Consider the following 20,490-nt stretch of genomic DNA (forward strand, 5'->3'; position numbering starts at 1 on the left):
GTTTCACCGGGAAGATGTGAGGTCGCTTTATCTTTACACCTCGTCCAGGGGCAAAATGTTTCGCATTGACTTAGGTACTCATGGAGGATGGCTCTTCATAACTGTTGCATAGCTTCGATAATTTTATGAACAAAACGCGGTACAGGGAAAAGAGCGTTAAACAGCAGGCGCATTTATCGCCTTCAATATAAGAATATAAAAAATAATTACATAGCGTACTTAGGAGAGTTATAGGGTGGTGCCAAGGAGGACATCTTCTGCAGCGGGCGCCCTAAATATCACTCTCATGGCGAACACATAAACCTTTTTTCATCGTTCCCTGGGCCCTTTTCAATACAGTAGTGTACTAAAGTGCTCCTCAGGTTTAGCGATCTGAAAGACAAAGATTAAGGCAGAACTCACCTCACCATGTCTGTCGATGGCAATGCGACTAGCATTTCAGCAATCTGGTGCCACATCTTTTCAGACGTGGCATTTATTAACATCTGTAATGGTCAGTCTGAGTCTTCCATTGATTCGACTATACGGGAAATACTGCTGCGGTATCATCCTACTTTGGTATGACACTCGCTTGGGAATGTTGCTCGTGACCATGCCGACATGACGAAGATAACAGTATGATGCCGCCGCATTGACTACGATTTACTGACGAGGAAAGAATTATGTCATTCGAACGACAAAACTGGTATCATGATAACCACATGACAACAATGAGATAACTATTCTTAATTGATAACGGCGGTATAACAGTACAGCGTGATGTCGAGGACATGAGCGTAATGGTATGACGACCGAGTATATGACGATGGTGACGTGAAGGCAACCGGATAACTAAATTAATCATATGGACGACATGACTGCGACGATATTGCGGTGACGGTGTGGCAATATATGTGTGGTAGTCGCTGATTGATGAAGACGCAGTACGACAATGGCATGAAAGTGGCAGCATCACCCCGATTGAATTACTGAAGTGTCACTACGATTGTCACGCAATATGTATGACGCTGATGGCTTGACGACGACGGATTCGTGACAAGCGGATGATGAAGCTTTAGTGAGTGACGATGAAACGAACCTGAGGCATTTCGACGGCAGTATGACAACACCTGCATGACAACAGCGTGATGACGATGGCATGCTAAAAGGCGGGTAACAAAGCTCGAATGGCAACGATGCTATAGAACGAAAGCATCACGATCACGAGCACCATGGCCCAATCTTGTAGGCTAATTGGGTCATGCGGTAGCGAATCACAAGAATAGATAGATAGATAAAAAGACATATATATATATATATATATATAGATAGATAGATAGATAGATAGATAGATAGATAGATAGATAGATAGATAGATAGATAGATAGATAGATAGATAGATAGATAGATAGATAGATAGATAGATAGATAGATAGATAGCCAGGCAGGCAGGAAGGCTCAATACACTTTAATTTGGGAAAAAACCACTATTCTTTAGCAAAATCTGATGCAGTCTTGCAGCATGGCATGCTAGAAGACTGAAACACGGAACACTAGTAGGTTTTGGTAATTTCGCAGAACACCGCAAAAGAAAGAAATGCCAGATTTTGTAAATATTCGAATGCGAAAGCGATTTTTATTAGTGTGTCGAACAGATTTTAGGAGCAAGCCATGACTAGAAAAACTCAGTGAAAACCTTACCACTCCCCACTCTAGGTAAGGCGCCTAAGTAGTGAAAAAAATTTCTGCTCAATCGATTCAGGCGTTAGTTTTAGCGGCCGTAGAACACGGCCACACCAGGTTTTCTGAAGAAGCTCAAAGCCATTGCCATTTCACACAACGGCTGGGGAGAGAGCTGTCATCCTTAGCTTCGAAGAGCTTTCTTCTTGACACTTGTGACTTTATGAATGCGTGCACGTTCTCGGTAACGTTCTCGTCAGCGTCATTCATCTCATGACAGCGAACGAAACGGACAGTTCATAGATACTTCTTGGAATGTCTTTGCGATAGGTGTATTAGTCTACTTGTTTTGCATGTCTTAATTTTTGAGCGATTTGCCTGTCATGCTGACGTGTCACAGCGCGCACACGTTATGCATAAAACTGAAGCCAGTTAACAAAAAATAAAGTGAACTGAGAAAGCACTGATACGATCACCGCCACACATAAACAGCGTTGCTAATTCGGTTATAATTAGCGTAAGAAAACAAACCTTCATCACGCTTAGGAATCTACCAGGCCCGTTGAGCAGAAAATGGAAAGGTGAGTGCATGTGTAAATAAAGACTGCACTTGTATGAACAACTGAACCGCGGAAACATGCATGAGCATGCGCTGGTTTAGACTATAGGCCATCGGAACACGAACAATATAGCATTTAAGCGCACTTTTACCTTTACTCTATAAGCGTCAACCAAAATGTACTATTTGTTCGTTGCGAATGGGACGTTAGGCAAGAGTGTTGGAGTTACACCAAATATTTATGATGTCACAGCCGACATATAATGTACAGGGTGATCATTCCGATGTTTTAGGGAATCTCTAAAAACACTTGTGGCTGTTAGCCGAACACTTGTCCTTCAACTGAATTTCTCGAATATCCCAACTGTATTATCGCGTGAACTCGACACATATTCTACTAATTACCCAAATTTAACCAATTTACTTCTCAAATATTTACTTTATGCTGCATATGGCAATTTAAGAATTGAAACTAACAGGTTGGCAAGGCGTATCCACTTGTAATTAATTTACAGATAGAAGACACTTCTGAAATGTGAGTCATCAAACTCACTGTAAAAAGAAACTGTTGCTCCACTTCATTTTTTAGCAAAACGCTCTTTAATGCATTGAAGCGCAAGAGTAACTGGAACATCCATGTACTTGGTTTTACACTTTGGAAAATATTATCTCAAAACTGCGATCATCCTGGAAATTTATTCAAGTGGATACGTCTTTCAAGCTCGCCCGCTGCAATTAGTAAATGGGAATATGTGCCGTAAGGTAAATTATTGGGAAGCTAATTAGTGAATATATTTAATTTAGCTCAATACGTGATTCGATTATTTATGCTAGCAATGTCGGGCTCTTCGAAAAATGCACCTCAAGGACAATAACTATGTTACCTGGCAGCATTGCCACATTCCAAGCTGAACGGGGCTCAGACAGTCTCACTGCGCTTATTGCAAACAAGTACTGTCGGCCAAAAAATTAAACGGACCACAGCTTAGCTGCCCGGAGCGGCTGCGGGACCACATCGGGGCACTGCTATGTCACTCCGCGCGCTGACGACGAGAGAGCCCCGAATGATGCCAGACTTCTCCCTTACTTTAAGGGATGTATTGCAATTGGTGGAATAAGACTTGTCGTAGAGCTCAGGCATGTAGTGGTGTAGTCTGTTTTGCGTTGGGTCTGTGTCTGTAGCATTCTGAGTGTAACCGCTTGAGCTCGAGTAAGCGTGCGGTGAGGCGTGCTGTACTCTCTGCGTTCTAGGTAGTAGTGTTTAGTGATTTTATTGTATTTAGTGGGACGTCCTTGTTCTCCAAGTGGTCGGGTGAAGCCGCGCGGTTTGTAAGCGCGCGCGCAACCTCGTGTGCCGCCTCGTTAAGGTTGGTGACCTCGCCCATCTTTGGTCCTAAGTGTCTGGGGAACCAGTATATTACGTGGGTCTTAATTTCCTTCCTTGTGACAATTCTGAGAGCCTTCGCGCAGACCGTGCCCTTTGAAAAACTCTGGTAGCGGCTATGAAGTCACTGTAGATGTGAGAGATTTTCGTCAGTGACCGCAACAGCAATCGCAACCTGTCAGCCTGTTCTGTCTGGCTAGGCTTCCTTGCAATTTCCGTGACTGCATGTCTTGTGGATCCGCGGCCATCCACAACCACCACTGCGAAAGCTTTGTTTCCCGCGTATGCCACCGCGTCCACAAAAACTCAGCATTCGCTGTTTACCAAGGCTTGGTTAAGGAGGAATGGTCCACTCTCTTGTCGTCTGCCCCTGTTGTTTTCGGTGTGTACGTTTCTGGGTATAGGTCGGACCATGATCTTGGCGCGGATGTCCCATGGGAGGTCTCTTAACGTATGCCATTTACTCTGGCCGTGCTCGCAAGCTCACATAAACTTCTAACCGGACAAGCACAAGTTTGAAGAAGAAATCCGCCGTGACGAACTCGCTCCCCAGCTCTGGGCCGTCCAGCAGGTCCACGACGCCGCCAGACGTGGACCTGGGGGCGTTCGTCATTCACGACAGTCGTTCGTCATTCCTTCGATATAACAACACATCCTACACGGTAAGTGAATTCTAACTTAGGTTCACAGTCTCCGTATATGTCATGCTATCGCCAGGAAGTCTTCGCGGCGCTTAGCCGACGCGATTGACAATGGACTAGGCACGCGCGCTGTCTCTCGATGTCAATCGAAAAAGCCCGTCGTCGCGATAACTGCATCTGATTTTATCACTTGCCGTTATCCGTAAGAGCTTTGAAAATCGTAAACGCTGCCACAAGTGTGGTATGTTCAATAAGATGCCAGGAGAGCGGACGCTTAAAATGGATTGCTCACCAGCCTTGATTCCGACCCTATGTGGAGCGTGATTAGCGTGCGTTTTGTGTGTTTGAATTTATTCAGTTTGGGAGTCCACTGTGTACTGAACGCCGATGAAACAAGGAGTTGCATAACAGAATGCGTCATTTTGCTGGCAGCATACTTTTGTTATAAATAAACCGCGCGCTTGACGGTGTCTCGCCCAGGGCGAATCTGCGACCACCGAAGTTACGTGCAGCACCAGTGCTAGTTAAAAACTTTGCCGCAGACATTCAGCTGCATGCTGCAAGAGGTCAATTGGGCGCGTTATCTTGAACCTACTGAAAACGCATGAGGAATGCATGTTTTGTGCTGAATAAAGTATAAACACCCTATACGCGATCTTGCGCGCGACAGCTACAAGCGACGCGATGGAGATGGCTGTCGCGTTCGCTCGTCGCCTACAAGTCGTACTCCGTGCGAGCGACGATTTTGAGCGACGCCTCCCCATTGTTGCCGGTATGAGGGCTGCAATCACGTGTGACGTGTGCTTTAGTAATTTATGTTGATGAATTTTACTATAAAAAGTAACATAAAATATTTGCGGAGGTCCTGCAGTAGGTTCTTATCCTTGCACGTATAAAAATTCAATCATTTGCTCGTTCTACACGACAATCGGTAGTACTTGAGCGATGTACATCCAGTTCCGGCTTCGCAGTATTGGCTAGTCGCTCGTAGCACTTGCGGGAGACGAGCGACGATTTCTAGATTTCCAGAACCGAGCCATCGGTTCAAGCGACGGCCCGTTTTGTCGCTCGAAGCCGTCGCTCGTCGTCGTCGCGCACTAAATCGCTGTCACGGTGTTTATCCCTAAGAGAACTGTTTTTGCTCATGTATTGAAATGGTGTGATTATAGGTCTGGTTTTATGTCTCCTGTTGCGCTTTTCGAGCACGGTGAGAAACTGAAAGGATGCTTATGTCTACGACCTCGCTGGATTGTGAAGGAGCGAGTTATGCAACGGCATCGAATATAACGGCTGCTGTGTGGAATTACAATTGCAGGTGTGCTTTGCATACGCTTGTTGTTTTGGACATGCCTGTGCATTTGCTAATATGAGTTGGCGTGTCAGAGTTATGTCGAATGAACAGCTAAATCAGCCTTCCTCTAGGGTTTACAAGCGTAATGTGTGCAGTTTGCTACTGCATGGCAGATCAAAATGTGTTTATCACTTTAATATTTTTAGTAGAGAAATAAAATATCAAAATAAAATGTTGCTTTAATTCAGTGTTACCAGTCGTCTGTCGTACAGAGTTGGTCTAATAAACTAATAACTGCGGTCAAACTGCATTTTTTACATGCCTCCAAGAATCTAAAATGCCAGATTTCAAACTGCAGCAGTAGTCGAGTCTGTCAAAAATGTACTCCATTGCGCACCTCATAAATGAAAGTACGTTCATGGCTTTTAGTAAGCTTAGATGCAGGCCGCAGTGAACTTTCCTGTTAGTATTGAAATGTGGGTAAGCTTGCCATAACTAGCCTTGTTGCCCTTTCTTATAGGCACATCCAGTCATATCCATTGAACTGGAGGACAATATTTTCATCCCTATACAGAGCATCATGATTCAGCTGTGATCCTCCAATTATGGCTTCAACAGTGGCACAATCAGGGATGGTGCGGGGGGCACACTGGGCACGTGCTTAGGATGTGTCACAAGTGGTATTTCGATACACCAGACTTATGACAGACCTATGAGGTCTGACAATGACCAATATTCAATTTATTAGCAGGAGTATTCTAACATTAGTGACAAACAAGGATGAACTATTGGTTATTTGTTTCTTGTTTAAATCTCAAATTTGAAGTTAGTTTAGCAGTTGACTGTTGCAGTCATTTGGATGTTTTGCATGCATTTCACTAGGAAGACTAAGAGCTAAGACTTTCTTTTGTTACCATGACCGTGACTGTCTTGATGTTGTTTCACACCATGCCCTTGTGGTGACTTTAGCACAGGATATTTTTCAGGCACCCGCTTTATATAGCGCAAGAAGGCAGCTGCAAGGATACAAGGATGTGAACGAGCCAGTGCAGCGTGACTTCACATAGTGCAGAGTAGCGAATGCCAAAAAATCAAAGTACATAGTCATGCAATTTGGACAAGAAAACTAGTATGTGGGTATATTGGGTGTACCATTAGATAAAATGTCAACAAAATCAAGATACAGTGTGTTACACCAAGATGAAAATTCCCACGTGCTCTAGGCAGTCATCTCAACATGGTATATTTATTTAATGTCTCTAATAGGAAAGTCAAATCAAGTATGCTCTCTGGAGACAAGCACATAGCAGCAAATGTTTAAACGTGTTTAAAAAAAGCTGATTAGTTGTGAGAAGTGACTGCTTTTGTCTTGCCTCTCAACAGATATATCCATGTGATAAAAAATAGTGGTACAATGAAATTGCTCCTTTCCTTAGTGACATGATACCTACTTGCAATGAGTACGGTGCCTGTGTTCACTGTAAAAAGCAACAGCCCATGCTTCGTTAGGTTAGGCCCAGTACAACATGCACGTATTGGTGAGTGGCGATTTTCTTAAATTTCTTTGTTGTGAGGTTTACTGATGCGCGTATGGCTGCAATGCCACGCAGTATGGCTAGTACAAAAAAAAAGGGGGGGGGGCAGATACATATAGCTCACTGTAGACCACAGAGAGCAAAGGAAATCCGTGTTCAGCAACTATGTTAAATGCCATGTACGTAAATTTTACAACACTACTCATTCGAAGCGCGCACAGGTGCGTCTTGCAGAAAAGTTTTCCAGGTACATAATTTAGAGCGTAATTTACACTAATTACACTTAACCAAGAGACGTTACAATTTGAATATATTATATTGCACGGAAAAGCCTCGAGCGAATTAAATTGTATGTCAGCTTCGTGTGTATACATATAGTTTTTCCTATGCATTAGGTTTTTATTATTATCTTATTATGTGTACTCTGTTCATATTATATTTGTTTATTGGTTTACTTGTTTGTTTTGTGACTTAAATATGAAATGCCGGCATGTATATATTTTCAACATTTGACATAACCCTGTATGTATTGTAGGGACAACCCAGGACGTATATTTCTCAGCACACAGTCAACTGCGAGAAGTGACTCAAACACAGGCCAACAGTAAGTGGACATCAGTTGCAATTTCACATTATGCAGTTCGCAGCTGGCTTGTACTGAGGTTTTGTTTTTGTTTTTAATGAGGTGGTGTCGTTCTAACGTGCATTTTGACCAAAAGGGTGCAATCATGTCTCACAGAGGCATATACGGTTGCCATTCTCTGTGAGAGATGTGCTCATGTTCGTGAAGCATTTCTGTTAGGCGGCATTGTCGCCCAATGAGTCAGATATCAACACTGCAATTTGCCAGTGCGAGAAAGTAGTTGCGAGAAACACGATATAATATGACGCTGTAAAGTTATTTCTTTAATTCGAAGGAAGGTTTTGCAACAGGAAAAAACATTGCTATTCCAAGTAAATGTGTCTTTTTCTCACAAGTTATATAATGTTACTGTGCATGTGTAAGACTCGTGATATATGAATAGATTTTAGTTCATCCTGTAGTAATGCTTCTAAAAGAGACTAGAAATAGCATGTTACTGCCTCTCCCATCAGCAGATCATACACTTAGTCATAAGTGGTAGTTACATGCACTCTCGCACTCTATATAACCTTTCCTTTCAGCAGCATTGGAACTGGTGGCTGCATTTTAAGAAGGAGAAGTACACTTGACACTATATATGTATGTGTGACTTTGGTTGTCTTTATATTTTTTGGCTCACGGACACAAACAGTGCAAAAACCAGTTGTACCATGAGGCTCACGACGACTTCTGCTGCTAGAAATTCTGCACTTCATATTTTATAGTACTGCATGACATTTAAAGCAAAGCTAGCGCATGGAATTATGAAGAAAACTAACCGCTGTTATAGCTGTTTCCTTCAAAGAAAGCTTGTCCTTTATGGGGTGTGTTAATCTGAGCTCTCAACAGATGTTTCAACAGTTTGATCCCTTAGTGAGTGAGAGATTGGCGGCAATTAATCATGTTAGTTTTTAATAGTGTCCTAATAATGTGCATTTATTCCAATAAAGTTGTCTAGATTACTTTATTGTGCAGTGTACAGCTTATGAAACCGTCAGCAACTACTGAGTTGCTAACATGCATATGCATTTACCACTATACAGGTGGCACTCGGCTTACCACTGCAGTGCTGCGGAAATTGCCAGCACCACCAGCTTTGCAACAGCTGTTTCACAGCATGTCGGTGTGCGCCACATTATAGTTATCTTGGGATGGGCTAGTATTATGGACCACTGGTACTCTGCATTGTGACAGATCCATAAGATAAGTGATGGAATGGGCACAGCGAATACCTTTGAATGTTTTTGCTATGGTACATAGAAAGGCTGTCCTTTTGGTCACTGGAGCAGGGGAGAACAGCATGCGGGCATTCCTGAATTCCTGAATGCACATATAATTCAAAACATGAGAGAGACTATATATATATATATATATATATATATATATATATATATATATATATATATATATATATATATATATATACAATTAAACTAACGGCAGGGACGTTCCATCTTTCATCTTGAATTACCTTGTACAGCGCAAAAATACAACACAGACCACCGAGCAGCACGCATGTTAGCAGGTTTGATACACACATTAATTAAACAGCTTTGATACTTCAGGTGTGCTATTTTACACGAGGGGGTAGGGAAAGGGGAGAAAGCCAGAAAGAAGAGTGGAGTGGAAAAGAAAGAAATCGTGCCAAAAAGCATGAGAGGCATCGTGCAGCCAGGATCGCCAGCAGGACATCTAAAAAGCACTCTGATAATATTACATACAGGACAACCTTACGTATTGTTTGCTTCAATCAACTCAGATCACATGCAGCCATTACTGCAATCAAGTTGTTTTCTTATGTCATATGACGGAATGATGTGGACCCAAAAAATCGTTTAATGCTGAAGGATTATATTCCATGCTAGCCTCATTGCCTGTTTTTTTATCATATTGTTATCAGCTGCTGATGTTAGGGACAAAAACTAAGAGTACGAGCTGTTTCCTGATTCGCAATTCTACACAACATGTCCTTTTGACTATGTGGATATGCAGACGATCCACAGATGAAAAATATTCAGTACAGTAGAATCTCGTTACGAGAGACACTTGGTTGTAATAGACATTTGAAAATTGTTTGGTTGGTTTTCCTATGCTTGCCACATAAACAACACTGTATACAAGACACACCTTTGTTACGAAGGATGACTTTTTAAGTATTCACTACTTCGAAGGGACACAATCCAGACACATTCACTTTGTGCACCATGTGTGCTCCGAAGTGCTTAAATGTCATGCAATCCTCACACAAGCCAATTGTGCATGTCCCCTTAAGTATGAACTAGAAAAAGAGGGCAACGAGGATAGTGCATGACAGAAAGTGTGCGCATATGAAGCTTGCGAGCGTCTAGGAGCACTTCAAAGGTACGGCAAGCAATCAGGAGGCTTGCGAAGTGAAGTGAATAACTTCCAGAAGTTGGGAAGGAAGCTAACACAATCTACAGTCACTAAAAAGATGTGAGTGTCTTCTTCAAAGGGCCCATAAATCACCGAGGTTGAAATTTAGTTGTGGTGTTGCAGTTGTACACGAAAAGGCAACGAACACGTAGCCACGAGAATTTTTCGAAACAGTGCAGTAATAGTGGAGTTACGTGTGTTAAGGTATCGAAAAGTTGTCCTCGCTCATTTCACTCTTTCACCTGGTACACACCATCTGGACAGTATTGTCTGTTCCTCGCCTATTACACCTCCAAATGTTACGGGACAGGCCGTCACCAACGAGCTCTGTTGCTGCCGTGATGACCGGTCGTCCTGCGAGGGGTGCCACTAATGACCTCGCCAATACCGTGGAAGCGTACTGTGACTCATGTTGAAGAGCCTCATAGGTAGACCCTTCTGTCGGTGTTTCTGTTCTTTGCCCCTATTGGCTGCCAACAATGGCATTGCGAGCAACCCGACAAGGAAGAGGGTGTCGTTGTATTTGCTTGCAGGCCTTGCCGGCAGTCGTACACTCTCGTTCGACCAATCGACAGCACCGGAAACTGGTGACGTCATCAGAGACAGCCTGGTGACGTCAGGACGAACTAGGGGGTTCAGGTTAAGTACGGAGAGGGGCACGGGGTCGGTTTTTTCATGTCGTGGTGCTCCCGCAGTGCTACACACTGTGGCATTTGGCATCGTCGATCATAACGGCATTCTGATTTCGATGCGCGTGTGCACTTGAAATGTAAAAAAAAAATATAGAGAGGTGGTTTGATTCCCATTAAACTACCCTGTACATGTTTCCCGTGCTCCATCAGATATATCTAAATATACTTTAGTGATGATGCATATTAAAGTGATCTAGTCTGGCTCCTGAGTGTATTAAAATTTTGGTGTCAAGAGATATGTTTCCCGTGCCTCTTGAGTATCTCTTCTAATGAGATACTCAAGGTAATGTAAAGGCTTACGTTGTGAAGTTTGCAGACCGCCTTTAAAATGTGCTAAGGCACCCAAACATTGTTTGCTATATAAGGAAGCTATGCAGAATGCAGACTGACTCTGTACTTAGTGACTTCTTGGATGGAACAAGGTTTCATTCACATCCAATTGATAACAAACACAAACAAAAGGTTCTTCTCAATCTGTATTATGATGACATAGAACTTGCCAACCCGAATGGCACAAGAAAATGCAGATTCGGCAAGTTCAGTGTATTTTATTTAACAATCCTTAACATGCCACCTTCTCGGCGTTCTAAACTGTCTAGCATCTTTTTTTATGGGTGTTGGTTACACCGCTGAATTAATGTTTTTTTTTTACTCTCTAGACGGTTCAAGTGGCTGTTAGACAAGCTGGCCCTTTTGACAAGAAGAGGCTCATTGTGTTGCTACGAGCCTCACTAAACGAATGAAAAATGAACCCTCCAACTTGCTTGCCATGCTGCTTCCTAAATGAGAACATTGTAAGTATCAAACTAAGGTTCAGCTTCTCTTGCATGTATAATATCAAGTCACAGAGGCTCTCTTCCTTTATTTTTCTTTTTCTTTAAGGGGCTAAATGTCCGTTTAATGAGAAGGTAGATAAGGCAGGTCTATTCAGAGTGATTCACTCGGCAGCTTCACAAAAATGCTACAGGCAACAGATTTATAGGTGGAAGGTGGTAATATTTCTGAAGTGTTAAAGACGGTAAAGAGGAATCGGTTGGTTTATGGATGCAACTTTTTAATATAAACATAAGACACAAAGGCAGGCAATTGCTTATCTTATGCCACCATCCTTCACCATATCCTTAATCTACATAAGCAGCCGTAGTAGCATAGCAACATTACTTTTTCAAATTGCATGTAATCCTAAGACATCACTAACATTTCTTGAAGTGCTCAGTGTCACTCTCTGGCTGCTACAGATGCTGTACATACCTGCCAAGCTGCTTACAGGGCTATGTGTGTTACAAAAAGTAAACGAGTGGTACTGATTCATGTCAGATATGCAAATTACTAACAAACAATAACGTGAAAATGGTTGTATACTAATTTTCAATGTGCCAGGCACTACCAAACTGCCTCATGATTTCTAGCAGGATGACACAGATTTAAACTGATTTAGAAGGCTGAGTAAGCTTGGCTTTCTAAAACTTTGGTGAGTGTGTATACAAGTGGGGTCGGCAGAGCAGGATTCTCAGCGTACGAGTCTGAGTGAGCCCTAGAAATATATTTTGCGAGTGAGCTTAAAACTTATTTTGTTGGTCAACACATGGGGCGGGTACAGACAGTGTGTTCGTGTCTCATAGCATCAACAGTTAGTATCGTCAATACTGTTGATGCTTTTGTAAAATATATTGTTTCATGCTTTCAGATCACTGTGGAGGCAGACATTTCATTCAAGGGTAAAATGTCAAAAATGTTGGGGTGGCTACACTTGGTAAAATGGACTGAAATGGACTTTCCTGATATTGATTACTACCTGAGGGGTAAACATGACAAACATGCACTGATAATATTGGTAAGGCTCTGAGTATAGTTATTCACATTTCTTGCATCCTGAACTTGCAAATAGGGTTGCAACCTTTGCCGGAAACAAAACTGGCCCTTCGAAAGGAGGGGCAGGGGTATTTATACAGAAGATTGAATTTACACTGGAAAAATGACAAATCAACATACTGTATATGTTTACAAAAAGACAACGCTAAACTAACCAACTACTAGGCTCGTTGGCATAAAACTACCAGCGAATAATGCACTAAGGCTGACTGAAGTTTTGGGTTATTGCTTTGAATTAATGTGCTGCACTGAAAGTATTCGCACATGCTTAGCCCATAAAAAGCTCTTATTTGTGTCTGACTCTACCAGACTGGTGACCTCACATACACAAAGAAGGTTTGTGTTGGCCGAAAAACCAGTCAGTGACGGCCGGTATTATCTCGCAACCGGCAACCGGCCCGATATAAAAAAACTGGCCAGACCGGTACGAAATCGGGCAGGTGGCAACCCTAACTTGCAAGCATGCTTCAGAAGATATGTTGAGAGATGTTGTACTATACAGAAGATGAGGTACTTATGCATTTTTGGCAAAGCATTTTTGTAACAGCCACAGGTATCTGAAAATGGGCCTGGGTGGGGTAGTACTCAGAACATCAAAGTAAACTACGCCATTTTATTCAGAGCACAGGCGTAGTGAATTGAGAGTGAATCATTGGATGCAATTCAGAAGAAAATTCATGCATGTTTTAGGGTTTGAGGATGCTGATGGAGCTGATTTTTATGGAGAGATACGATCTGGCTAATTTTACATAGGAAACAGGAACTGAAGTGTCAAAGTGATGTCACAGTGAGTGATTACCAAAAAGTATTGATGCATTTTTTGCTAATGCCTTGTGTGACTGGTTTCCCTTTAATTTGTGGATGAGTATGTGCAAACTATTTTGGCAAGTGCAACAGACACAGCAACAAAACAAGAAAGGTCAGCACTTGTCAATAACAATGGGGCTCTTGCATTGCCAAGGGGGCGCTGCGAAAAATGTGCTAAAAAGCGCCCTCTGTGCTTAAATGGGTCGTACCAAGCTCGGTCGTCTGCTTCGGAAAGCACGTTTACAATATGGACCCGCCACTTTCGGTTGTGTTGTTTCATGGCCTGCAGCGAATATCGGGCGCCGAAGATTTTTTCAGGGGTGGCACGCTGCGTTAAGGCAAGAAATTATGCAGTGCCGAATACGTGTACGCCGTTCAAGAATTAGGCGGCGAAGTTTTAGCACCGTGTCAATCGCAAGTGAAGCGAGTCGCGTACGAAGTGGAACTTCAGGCAAGGTTTGCACGCTAGCTGCTAGATTCAGGCGCACAAACGCGAGGAAATGCTTGCTATAAATGAATCCACAGCAGCGATAAGCAGGCATCATGTGTACGGAACTGCTCGAGCACACGACGGTACGCGCCGCGATGTACGAACTGCTCGAGCGCACGATCGTACGCGCCGCGACAGCAGCGGTCTTTCGGCATGCCGCGAAACGGCGGGCCTCCTGCAATCTTTGTTGACTGCATGCCGCTAAACAAGTAGTTATGCCTGCGTTGTAGTAGCGGCCATCTGTCCCTTTTAGTAACTGGTAATAACTGATGCAATGCATATGAGCTCGCACGTACGTGCGAATCGCGCTGCAGCGCGAGCTCGTGCGCTGCTCGCTTGATGTAGCTTTTAATGACAGCGCTCGAACATCGATGTGCTGCAATCAATACTGCCTTGCTGCGCTGCCTCAACGTGCTGGCTTGAGATCAAGGATGAGCGCATTTAACTCTCTTAACCTGTGCTGCTCGTAGTGGAGTAGTGAATTGTCATCGAATGAGCCCGACCATTTGTGCTCACTTGCATACACTTCACCACTTCGCATCGGTCGAATTGTTAATTGTCCCTGTGGCCGGGTCTCGAATCGTGAATTACCAGCCATGCCTGCTGCTATGTCGGTCTGCTGTCGGGACTGTAGGTGCAAAAACCGAACTTTAGAATGCAGATAATCAAGCAAGCTTCAGGACAGGCGAAGCAGTCAGCATGGCGCGAAGTTTCGCTTACACAGCGCGACGAACTGCAGCTATGCAGCGCGCCCGACGCTCCACTTCGTGAGGCCTTGAAAGAAAACGGTAGAATCTGATGTTGGGATTCAGGCCTTCTTGTTCGTGTCAGCCCACGACGCAGAAGTAATGACGGTAACGCCTTTTCGAGGCTGGGCTAGGTCTCTCCGGATCGGCGTCACCGATTCCTTCTGCTCCTAGCATTACGTCCCACGGCACACGGAGAGTCAGTTTTCGTTAAACTATAGGCTGCAGCGAGCTCGCAGTGTGGTCGGCGTGGTCTGTGAGAAGTGACGAGCCTTTTCGCACTCGCGACAGGGCAGAAAAAAGTGCGAATCGACGCAGAACTCGGCCTAGAAACGTGCTTCGCCACAGCCAGGGTTCAATACGACCCAAGCTGGTACGACCCAGATGTCGTTTCCCGCGCCGCCACCAGGCGCCGCTACTATACCTCAAACTCCAGCGCAAGACGCCCATACTGCTCCTCCTTGCCTGAGAAGGCAAGTGTAGCAGTGATTGCAAGTGCAGCATTGCAAAAGGGCACAGCCAGTATCTCTTAGTTCTGGTTTTGCATGTGAAATTAGCCAACCATCATCACACCATTGAAATTACCAACATCATTTTCTTGCTAATAATTAAATGAATATAGATTTGCTGCCTGTATGATGGGCTCCTATAATTGGAGAATCTTCACTTGTGTCTGTTATGCTTACAAAGACATCCGTATGGTTACTTACTGTTCTAGTTGCAAAGCCAAATTATTCTGCTGTGCCTCGAGCCATTGCTGAAGTAGTTTTGCAAATGCATGTATATATCTCCAATCGCATGGGAATGAATTTCTTGAAGCACACTTTAAATGTATTGCACTAAAATGCATGGCTTACAAGGACACACAGAACATGCCAATGAAATTATATTGGCTCTTCCCTCAAACAAATGTACAGTAAATGAAGTTGTGGCTCAGTCTATAAAAAAGTGACAAGTGTCATGTGTGTAGAGTAGGTTCCACGTTCTTTTGATATAATTTCCGGAAGACTTTTTTGACAAACATGCAGCAGTTCCTGGTCCAAGCGTTTTCTGGTGATTGTGTACAAAAGCACTCTGTTGTGGGAGACCAGATGAGATTATTGAGCTCCAGGATTCATCCTTGGCAAAGGCTCTCCTTTTGTGCCTCATGGTGTAATACATAAAAGACCTGACATTTCTCTCTGCATTTGGACAAACTCTTGGACTCGTTCAGATTGTGATGCTCAAGGAAGAAAAATTTCCTCACTGTTTGGCAAAGAGCAAGCTCCTGAAAATTTTGCAAAGGCTATGATGGTGATGAATGGAACATTTGTGACATTCTCAGGCATTTTTTTATGGTGTTGAAGCATTGAACAATATATATAAGCATTTTCATTTAAAATTTGAGGTATAGCTTTTATTTATTCAAAGTCAGCTTCCTATAAAGGTGTGTAGAATTAAGTTTTAAAGATGACAGTTATTAGACAAGAACTGAAGCATTAGATGTACTGCAGATGGTATAGGACAAAAATGTGATGAAAATTACACAGACACTGCTGCTGCATGACTGGCCACAGTGAGAAGCAACTTTTAGGGCAAGGGAGTCAACTGAAAGGAACATAATGACATGTCGTGCTTCCATGTGACCACTTTCCATGTGTTTTTGCATGATACAGCTCAACCTCCAGAAACGAGACTGCAGCTTGTCCGTAAAAAAGCTTTAACAAAAAATTATTCATAACACTATTAACATAGCAGTATCTTTTTTTGTGTGAGTTTGAGGTCCCCGGACCTTCATTAATGCAAAAAATGAGAAAAACAGAACACGTGTCGTACTTGCACCATTTTAAAAAGTAGGAGGGGGACAGAACTTTTCTGCTCATACATCTTCATCACACTGTCAAGTTTCTAAACGCCTTTTATAATTATTACCAGTTACTTATATCTGAGTGCATTGTATGCATGTAGCCGGTGCAAAACCAGGTCAGTTTGATCAGATGACTTATCTGTAAGAGAGCCCTATATTCAAAAAATTTGAAATAAGATAGGTACATAAGATGCAGTCTCTTATCGCTTCGTTGCATGTGGTTTAAGCATTGCTCAATAATATTGTGGACGGCAGTTTCAACTGGCACAGCACTGCGCTTTGCCAGGCACATGTGTCTTCAAAGCGGCGTTTACCAGTTGTGTTGATACGTTTGTGCATGCATGGAGCAAGCTTTTTAATAATTTTTTTTTGCATTCCCGTGCTTTCACTAGGCTTGTATAAGGCAGGTACAAAATTTGCGTCAATAACGGACTGTTCTGTTGAGCTTACACTTACAAATAATAGTGCGCAGATGGCCGCACTCCTATGTTGGTGCACCGCTATCTTGGTGTGTGTTCTTGTGTTTGTATGAAGCTTATATAAGCCAGTTACAAAATGTGTTTCACTAAGCACTGTGATATTCGTTAAACAACTGCTTGGTTGGTTTTATACATCTGAATACATCTGAAGTTACGATGCATTTCTGCACGTCATCTTTCCCTTGCCAGGTGTGTGGGGCGGAACTGCTTTTGGGCCGCCAGGCAAGTGGCCTGCAGAAAAAAAAACAGGAACGTTATTCAGATACACCTAACGTGTAGGAGTGTATTTGAAGCGAATATTTCGTTAGGTAGAATAGAAATGCAATAATCTTGCCTTATTCATTCCAGCGTCCTTGGCGCAAAAAAAGGAAAAGAGCTTAGCAATATGACACATGTATGCGAACGGTGACCCCTGTCATATTCAGGGACGTGCTTTCATATCGAAATGGGCCGCATCGTGTCGGGCCCGCCTGTAAAAAAATGCTGAAAGAGACACGTTGGATGCACTTTTAGCAAGAGCCGTCTATACCAGTAGAGCAATTGGTATGTAAACGGCATGCTCAAGGAAGAGTTGCATAAGATACTTCCCCGCGACGCAATAACAGATGCTGAAAGAACGTATATTCACAATCAGCCACCAGAACCAGCTCTCGGAACGCACAGAACTGGTGGTTTCCTTTCGCTGCCTTTGTGATGTAGAAAGAAACACTTGGTGGGCAGATGTGGAGATTTGTGAATGTTAGAAAAAAGAAGCCGGAGCTACTATACGTGGTGATCAATTTTAAATTGTCGGGAATATCTAAAAGTCAACTTAGGCAGTAACATTTTTTTGCCCTTCAGCTGGATTGTTCGTAGAGGCAGACATTTCTAGTAGGAGAAATTCGAACACATATACAAATATTTATTCGTTATTTGCGAATTTCCTTCGTAACTATTTACTTTACGGAACACATTGGAATTAAGGATTTGTAGCCGGTTAGTGAGATTAAAAGATGTATTGACTTCAAATTTATGTCCAAGAGTGACACTAGTTTGTAGATATGTTCGAATGTAGGACAAAATACATGGGCGCTTTTGTTACTTTTGTGCTTGAATGCATGAAACAGAGTTCTGTTAGAAAAGCATGTGGAACTACAATACATATTTACGGCGACTTTGATTGCGCATATATCCAAACTAGTGTCATTCTGGATGTCCATTCCATGTGGATAGGCCTTGCAAGCTCCCGGGCACCAATTCGTAAATTACAATATATGCCGCAATAATTTGCGAATTTTTTTTTCAGTGGTTAAATATGTCCTTCGACTTCTGGTGTAGGTATTGTCAGCCTCATTGAATAATGCAGCTCATAGAGTGGAACTATGTAATTTGTAACAAGCAATTTTTGAAAATTCTGGAAATCAAATAAAATAAACAACCCGTATATTGGCAAAACAACTATATCCGCTAATCTTGCCCTTCATTATCGCGAGCATGATTCTTTCATGACTGCACATATATTTGCGCCACAAGCATCCGAATACCACCGATATATACGACATTTTTGAAATAAAACGTGCAGCACTGATTGTGTAAGCAACCCTACCGTATCTTCGTCTGCCAAAAAAAAAATATTGAATATCTTTAGAAATTATTGTAATTCTTGAACATGTACTCAATGAGGATTTAATAACTGCACTGACCTTATAATGAAGATTTAATTGAAATTCAAGGAATAATGTACGGGTTACCCTCACTTGCTTTGTGGTCGCTGCAAACGGGTACATCATAGGGATTCCAACCAAAACATTTTACTACTATACTTTCTTAGTTGTTGAAGCATCCCTCAGCTTCCTGGTAGCACCAGGATCAATTGCTTCTAGCTTTCAATCATAAAACAGCGCACTAATTTAGCGCAAGTAACACATACAATATACCAGCCCTTGCAGATATGCTGGTAAGTGTCTGGTGCTGGAGTTCGTACATTAAGTCCGAACTCCGCGAAAATGTGCCAAAATACCATTGAATCATTGTAGAGAGCGTTAACAGCACCACCAAAGCTTGCTGAAACGTTTTACAGCTGTTGAATCAACTCTCTTCAGCCTTGAGTCATCTTCAAGTAGCGTGCAGGGTTTTCTGAGTTTCGCAGATTGAAATGCGTAAGCATGTGTACTCACGAATACTTATTTTGTTTCCCTAGGCACAACTTCTTCGCATAATAATACATATCGTGCTAAGGAGCTCGTGTAAAAGTATTTCTGTTACAAGTTTACGCAATTTTTAAAACTAATATTTTAATAGGAACCTTATACAAGAATTTGTTTCACTTCCAGCTACTCACTTCGTATCCTTATTCTTCGCCGAACCTCCATTTTAGTGGCATGGATTCCGACGTGTACCCCCCGTTTGCCAATTTCTGCTCCTCAAATGCTCTACTTTAGGTTTTTAAAAGTCCTTTATATTTTTGTGGTGCTGTAATAGATATATTAAATAAGAATAAAGTACCATAGATACTTTTGTTGCTATCAGAAATAAAAGCCTACACGTCTGGTTCACCTTCAATTTCACTTTACTTTCCTTATGGGCAGCTTACTTCTGGAGAATTACCTGAGTTGGGTGCGAAATTTGATTATATAGAAGTTAAGTGTGAACATCGATGAGTTACTTATGTAGTTTGTAGACTAGTTATTATACTAATCTACAAACTAGACTAGTTCCTTGACTACTTATTCACCCAGGCCTGTCCCTAATTCATACTTGTTGAAGGTATATGTCATTGAAATCTTAGAAAGCACGTTCCTGCGCCTGCGACAGGGAGCATAAGCGCCGTATTTTCTAGTTTCTTTTCTAATTGTATTTTCGTTGAACGAGTTCAAAAACCTACTATGGCGAAAAGATCTACGCCGTGACACATCGGCATCCGTGTAAGGAGGAAGCTATTCTCTGTCGGTCAAGCACATAATCAAGACTATGGATACTCGTACGTCAATGGAACTTGAGGTACGCTTACGCTTGTCGGGAGCAGTGCGGAGAGAATGGGTAATGGACGATGAAAGCCGTCATGGCGATGTAAGGGCAGTATAGCGTGATGCAAATAAGGAGCGTGAACAGCTTGCTGCCGAGCGTGCGTCGCCTGAAGAAGAAAACAAAACTGTCACAAAAGACTGGTTTTTTAGGTCGGTCACGACGGATGTGATAACTTGTTTTGGATGAGAATACTGTTGCGCATGGTCTGCTGGCCTTCCTGGGACTACGCTGCTTCTAATAAAGCTCAGTTGATACTACAGTCGTTGTGGTGCGAACCTCTCTACTGGTATTTTGCCTTTTGTGACTGGTTTTTCCTTCAACTATGTACCAACTGGCCGGGATTTCAACCCTTTGCCTGAAGAAACTCGAGCAAACACGAAGGAGCACAGCCTTCACCTACGCATTAGGCTCGCTTGAGCTCGCTGCGGGAAAACGCCCTGAAACTGCACACGCGGTTCGATCATAAA

General features: G+C 42.7%; 1 protein-coding gene and 1 long non-coding RNA gene across 3 annotated transcripts in view; both read left to right on the forward strand.

Moving 5' to 3' along the window:
- Positions 1-20,490, forward strand: part of LOC126534143 (tabkunin 2-like) — a 107,901-nt gene that overhangs the window by 30,993 nt on the left and 56,418 nt on the right. The window lies entirely within an intron of this gene.
- Positions 1,581-19,558, forward strand: LOC129385717 (uncharacterized). Of its 2 annotated transcripts, XR_008613239.1 has the most exons (6): positions 1,581-5,558; positions 6,918-7,072; positions 7,605-7,673; positions 11,437-11,571; positions 12,465-12,611; positions 19,330-19,558. It is a non-coding gene; the product is annotated as an uncharacterized lncRNA (long non-coding RNA). The 2 variants fall into 2 exon arrangements; XR_008613238.1 differs by having other exon boundaries at positions 1,581-7,072.

This window comes from Dermacentor andersoni, chromosome 7 (genome assembly GCF_023375885.2).
Source record: "Dermacentor andersoni chromosome 7, qqDerAnde1_hic_scaffold, whole genome shotgun sequence".
NCBI classification, from domain to species: Eukaryota; Metazoa; Arthropoda; class Arachnida; order Ixodida; family Ixodidae; genus Dermacentor; species Dermacentor andersoni.